At 39.2% G+C, this 7,241-nt stretch overlaps 1 long non-coding RNA gene across 1 annotated transcript; it reads left to right on the plus strand.

The window, feature by feature from the left end:
• Positions 1–91: 91 nt before the first annotated feature.
• LOC139714470 (uncharacterized) lies at positions 92–1,103 on the plus strand. Its single transcript, XR_011709702.1, has 3 exons — positions 92–145; positions 699–760; positions 1,043–1,103. It is a non-coding gene; the product is annotated as an uncharacterized lncRNA (long non-coding RNA).
• The last annotated feature ends 6,138 nt before the right edge of the window (positions 1,104–7,241 follow it).

Consider the following 7,241-nt stretch of genomic DNA (forward strand, 5'->3'; position numbering starts at 1 on the left):
TTATGTACCGATGCACGTGAAATCCGTTTATAGGTACCACGGAACAAGAACCATCTGAGAGCAGTGCTCTCCTGCCAGGAGGACAGGCAGAAGGAGGAACCTCAGGGCAGGAAGAAAAGACAGAGAACACGAAGATTTCAGAAAGGTATATATGTATCTTGACCAGTAATATGGGTCACACTTTAATTTGAAGTTTTAATGAGGTGATATTGTCATTACCCCACCACTTTCCCATTGCCTCAGAAGTAAAAAAAAATTGTTAACAGTTTGTCACTTTCTTTCTTTTACCTGTTATAATAGACTTCGGGAAACATAACCTCCTCCCTATAAATTGAAGGTCATAAGTACAAACTTGTTATGATCATAAAACAGTCTGAGAAAGAGATTGCGAGTGATCCATGTGTATACGCATATACACAGACAATTACAATCATTGGAAGACGTGAATCGATTCACTCAGCGCTAATATATGTATAAATATATATATATATATATATATATATATATATATATATGTATATATGAATATATATCACATCATGATAAAAACTGGTATTCGGCAATCATTTGGTTTACGCAAATTAGTTTTTCAAGATCACATTTTTAAAGCAAGTTTAGCACTTTAGCAAGTGTAAATACGATGATTATTCATGCGCTGATTGTAGTTGATTTTCGTTTTATTTTTTTCTTCTTTGTAGAAAAAGTAGGGAGAAGCAACAGCCAGAAGATGCACATGAGTCTGATACCAATAGCCCTACAGGCGAGTATTCCTTTGTCGATTATAAATGACATGTGGTTTATTCCTTCTGCAGTTCTTTTGTTCTTTTTTCATGTCAATCGTAAGAAATAACGAGAAGACAGTAATTTTTAAAATCTTTTTTCCTATCCTCTGCGCGTGAGTGTAATACTACCAAGCTGTGATTGAGTAATGACTTCCTACTTTATTTTTTTTTGTCTGTCTCAATTGTTAAAAAGACGAGTAGCCGTCCACTGATGATTTTATATTTCTGTGCACCCATGCACGTGAAATCTGATATTAAAGGTACCACAGAACAAGAACCGTCTGAGAGCAGTGCTCTCATGCCAGGAGGACAGGCAGAAGGGGGAGCGTCCGGACAAGAACAAAAGACAGAGAACACGAAGATTTCAGAAAGGTATTCATGCTCTCTGACTATTACGTTTTAAACGTATAACAACCGATATTTATACAGCGCCTTTTATAGACTCTTCAACAATTTCGACTAAATACAAGATAATAACAATATCTTACTGTACATAGCAATAGAGAGAAAAAAAAAACAATGACTTCATAACTTGTAAAATCATGAACAAACTATATATGTGTCGGAATTAAAACACAATTACAAAGAAGTCTTACTTCTGGAACAAATAGGTTTTTACCTTTCTTTTGGAAACATTTATAATCTGTGTTTACTGCTGACTGGATACTTCAGGGAGACTGTTCATACAGTCATACAGTCACATAAAAATGTTGTATGCCAATCTTCATTCAGTGTTAATGATTGTTTACAGTTTTGTTGAAAAAGAAAAATGGGCAAAAATTCTTTGCAAGGAAATCCTGAGTATGAATAATATTGCAAGAAAAAAAATATGCCTACTGATACAACGGGATGATAGAGCGAGTAGATTGAGAAAATTAGAAATTAGAAAGATTTAAAAAGATTTCGCAATTTTTTATGAACCATCATTATCGATATAAGGTTTCAATGACGACATATCTATCACACATTATGGCAGTAAATCACTGTTCGAAATATTAGCCTCATGACATTGTTCACTACTCCGGGCAATCACTACTATCTTAGTGACACGAAACTGGGATAACTGGTCGTGGAGAGGGTACACGAAATAAATTTAAAAATGCCCGTAAAGCAAAAGGAAATAGATGTCTTTTTTATCATCTTTGAGTCACCATTTGTATATTGACTTTCGTATGATATATGAATGTATGAGTAAGGCAAACTGACTTAACTTTTGCCCATTTTTATCTTTTTCAACAAAACTGTAAGCAATCATGGACACTGAATAAAGATTGGAATACAAAATGCTTGTGTGATTGTAGGATAAAGGTAAAAGCTTTAAAAGCTATATCACATGGACCTAATTAACTTTGCAGCAAGCAACGGATTTAATAAGACTGTGCGATTTTTACCTGGGTAAACAAACAAAAAAAATCTAAGCAACTATTGCTGCTCTTTCAAGAGTGCTATAGAAAGTTGCGTCATATCCTCTTCGTATACCCCCTGACCTTTTGCCCGATATTCTGCGTTGGCTTATACACTCTCTGTAATGAGGTGTATTAAATTTAGGGTCGTAATTACATTAAGCGTTGAAATGTATTACATTTAATAGGGTTGACATGAATTACATTTAGGATTGTTATTACATGTAGAGTTAAAATGTATTACATTTAGGGTTGTTATTACATTTATGGTTAAGATGTATTACATTTAGGGTCGATATTACAGTTAGCGTTAAGATGTATTACATTTAGGGTTGAAATGTATTACATTTAGGGTTATTACATTAGGGGTTAAGGTGTATTACATTTAGGATCGATATTATATTTAGGGTTAAGATGTATTACATTTAGGGTCGATATTACATTTAGGGTTAAAAAGTATTACATTTAGGGTCGATATTACCTTTAGGGCTGACATGTATGACATTTAGGGTCGTTATTACATTTAGGGTTGACATGTATTACATTTAGGGTTGTCTCCGGTTATTACATTTAGGGTTAAAATGTATTACATTCAGGGTTGATTCGATTATTACATTTAGCGTTAAAATGTATTACATTTAGGGTTGTTATTACATTTAGGGTCGATATTACATTTAGCGTTGATATTACATTTAGGGGTGATACAGACCACAGGTTATCCGTTGACTAGCGGATGTGGAGGAGTTCAGAAAGGTACGCAGGTAGTTCGTTATGGAGGGCTTTCTACACCAGCGTTGCAGGCTTAAGCCCGGGTAGCGTTCGGGTAACAAAATTGCTTCAAAATTCAGATAAAACCGCTGGAGGAGAGCGAGGGGTACCGTTTTAAAAGACACACACCGAAAACCTTTCACGGGTAGGTATTGTGTCCACTGATGTGACTACCCACAAACTCTGGCCAGCGCCACATGTCTTAAACAAAACGCATTTACAATCAGCATGCAACATTTTGCGGGAACCGTTTTAACAAGCAGGGTGAAAAAAAGAAGAAAATGATCCTGACGTTACCCGGATGTTACTGCGGTAACTCTGTAGTTTGGAAGGCTCCTTTAAACATGTTAAAAGGGACTTTAAATTCCATTCTCCGTAGAGATGGAAAGCCAATGCAGATCAGTCAGGAGGGACCCGTGTAACACGGATGAATATATGGGCTTAAATTATTCTATACACTCCTTTAGCAGCATGGTTTCGGACAAGCTGTTAGTATTGGAGCGTTTGTGATGTAGTGCCATACAACAAAGTATATGCACTGTATTGCAGTAATTTAGTCTGGAGAGTGCAAGCGCTCTTACTGCGTCATGCACCGAAGACTCGTCAAGATTTTGTCTCATATATACCACTCGGGTTCCTCATTTATAACATCTGATATTGCACGACACATTGATGACCTGGGGGTGTTTCATCAATTTGGTCAGCGCTTACAAGTTGTCAGTCTCTGACAATATCAGCAAAATCCTTGGTTTTGATTGGCTAAGATGCTCTGGTAACTGACTTTTACCACGGTGATTGTCAGAGACTGACAACTTGTGAGCGCTGACAACTTTCATTAAACGGTACCCTGGTCATCGGTAGAGTTTGGCTGCTTAAGACAACACCCAGTATGCGCACTGATGGCAAGGGCTTTAGTACTTTATACGTCATCTTGTGCAATGCTCGCATCCGCGGATGTTTTCGATGTGATCCGGAAAATATGACACATAATTCTTCCTATCCTGATTCAATTTCAACTTATTCTGAAACATCCCTTCTTAATCTCAGACACAGCAGTCGGGAGGGATCACAGGTCAAGTAGATTTTTGTATCATCATGCGTACTTATGAAAACGAATGCTCTGCCTCTTGAGAATATCAGCTACGTGTTTGAGATAGAACGTAAACAGGAGAGGACCTTTCATTGGGCCCTGCGAGACTCTAAATTCAAGTGGAACATCCACTGACGATTCATCATCAATTCGCAAATGGGTTCTCTGTGAGCGGGATATGTATTTAACCGATTCAAAGCAAGGACTGTTACACCATAATATCTTTACATTCTGGTATCATCAATGAATGATCTAGCGTGCCAAAAGCGGACCACATGTCAAGGTAGGGAATAAGATACTGCTTTCCAATTATCAGTCACTTGTAGGAAGCTATTCTGTAGATACAGGAGAGCGATCCCTGCACTATGGCTCAACTTGTATGCTGATTGCAGGGGAAGGCTGAACTTGTGTTCATCGATGTAAACTGTCAATTTTTTTAGACACTCCTTTCTTGATTAGCTTCTCCAGAAACGGATGTTAGAGATAGGTCTGTAGTAATGTTGGTTCATATTCGTTAAATTTGGTTTCTTCAGATTATTTGAAATAATATATGCTGATCCAAGATATGATGGAAATGCCCCTGATGTCAGCGAATCATTGCTGATCTTTTTTTTTTGGCAACCTTGGTCATAAAAATACAGAGATAGTGCTTCACAGTAGCCACGTCGGAGTAAGGTCAAGATGGCAAGTCTTGCTGAGGAGGTTGTTGACGAGCTTCCTTACTTTACCCGTCTTTAAAGTATGAAATTGTAGCAGACTGACATTAGGTGAACGCAAAGTTGATATTCCAAACTGTTCAGACGAAAAATTCAGGTACATGTTCAGGTCATGTGTTTGATCTTGTCTAAGGAGAACATTGCAGAGGATTTAATAAGCAGCTGTTCAGATGAGTGGACATCAGGAAGAAAAAAAAAAACCTTTCTTATTTGCAATTAAAGCCTTTAAAAGTTCCAAATACGTCCACAATAAAACGTTTGTGAACACACTTCTATAGTATACCTTCGCCTCTATAGGCGGGTTTGTATCATGTGGAATATAGTTTCCATGTATGATGTGTGATTGTACTTTAGACTTTAATGACTTGCGGAGTTTCATTCTCTTTTTTTAACCACTGCTCTCTCTTAACCGGTAGTTAATCAGCAATGGGTAATATGCATAAAAGGTAGCACATGCTTGCAAGCAATTGCCTCAAGTACAAGCACAAGCTTGTTAAGCAAAAGATCAAGATTAAGATATGCGGAAACATTTCTGACAGAGCAGAAGACCTATATGATACTCAAAAGGCACATACACAGATTCACACACACACACCTGTGCACACTCATACTGGCTGATTTCCATCACTCCCCTAGCTGTTAGTTATACGTATCTGCCAGGTCGTACGTGGAGAGAGGTGTCCGAGTTCTCCACATACTCGTCAGACCTAACCGTTTCTCAACATAGTTTGTGTGCTTAACCACTGAACATATTCCCCACTAGAACAGAAAAGTTTCCGGCACATCTTCGTAGAAATTTCCTGCTGGATTATACCACCCCTGCCCAACTTTGGCCTTCTTTTTTTGCGAATATTATGAACAGCATGCGAACATACTAGCTCAGCAAAAACTCAAACTCGTTTTACAGAGCTTGGAAAAACGAAAGCAATTGCTATCACGAACAAGCAAAAGGTCAGTTTTATGCATATGTTTTTAAGCAAGTGAGAGCCATTGATTTTGCTTGCTAGCAAAAATTTTTGCTCGCAAGCAGTTCATTTTTTTTATGCATACGGAATCAAGAAAGACTAGCACAAGCAGATTATTGCTACCCCATTCTACCATTTTGGCTTGTGACGGACAGTTGTTTTTCTCTCACATATAGGAACATGAGCGTCCAGTACCGGCGTAGCTGGGATTTGATCTTCGTCGGCCGGGGGGGGGGGGGGGGGTTAGTATGCGAGCGGAACGAGCGAGGGATTGGGAGGGTGCGGGAGGGGGTTCCCCCCGCTCCTTTACCGTGAAAACTTGTTGCATTTTGATGTTGCAAGTGAAGCGAGCGAGGGATTAGGAGGGTGTGGGAGGGGGTTCCCCCCGCTCCTATACGGTGAAAACTTTTTGCATTTTGATGTTGCAAATGGTGCAATTTTGATGCGTTTTATGCGTGTTTATCGACTTGAAACAGTCCCACTTATTTAAGATTAATGTACTACATGATGTGAAATTATGAAAATCGTCGGGATGTCCCTCTAAGATAGAAGTGTATTTTGATGTAAATTATTATTGAACAATTTGACTATAAAATTGCATCATTAAAATAAACTTCTTGTATTAATTTTTACACTGAATATTATGAACGCAACCGAGCCCGAGCAAGCGGAGCGAGCGAGGGGGGATAGTGCGGGAGGGGGGGGGGGGGATGTTCTCCCTCCCACGTGAGAACTTTTTGAATTTGGATGTTGCAAATGGTGCAATACGAGCCATGTTTTTGCGTGTTTTATCGACTTTAGACAGTCCCACTTGTTTATAGGAGACCTCCGGATGATGTTCAGATTTGTTTTTACATTTGAACAACTATAAATTAGCTATACTGAGGACAGAGTTTCAGAATTTGTGATAATTTGGAAGAAGAATAAGAATGTTTTCAAAATTTAGAACAAATTGCAATGAACCTGGACCCCGTTTACAGTGCGAGGTTCGGCCGCGGCCGAGCCCACCTTCATTTCAGTGTAAACGCGCAAAAGGCCAAATGCGAGGCCAAAATTGGCCTCGCATTTGGCCTCGCTCTGGAGGTGGTCTCGACCTTTTCTCAGTGTAAACGCAAACTGAGCCAAATGCGCGGCCAATTGTAGCCTGGCTTCCAAACCCTCTGCCTGTATCTTTCGCTATTCAGGATATTAACCCCATCAACTTCGAAAACTTGTATAGTTAAAGGTGGTTTTGTCCTGCAAAGGATTTTTTTTTTTCCTTCGGCAAAGGCCTTTGCCCGAACGGCGACTTTGTCGACACGGAATTCAGTTGGCAAAGGGTCTGAAAACCAGACAATACCAAATTGCGTTTGTTTACAAGCAGTGCGCCACTACGAAAAAATATTGAAAGGTTTGAATCAAAAGCACGGCCGAGCCCGGCAGTGTAAACAGACAAAATTGCGGGACTCGGCCGCGGCTCGGCCTAGCCCCGCACTGTAAACGGGGTCAAGGATGATGACATGGCAGAGTCACCATTG

This window comes from Diadema antillarum, unplaced genomic scaffold (assembly GCF_040938485.1).
Source record: "Diadema antillarum isolate AM-2024a unplaced genomic scaffold, OU_Dant_1.0 seq00002284_RagTag, whole genome shotgun sequence".
In the NCBI taxonomy this organism is placed as follows: Eukaryota; Metazoa; Echinodermata; class Echinoidea; order Diadematoida; family Diadematidae; genus Diadema; species Diadema antillarum.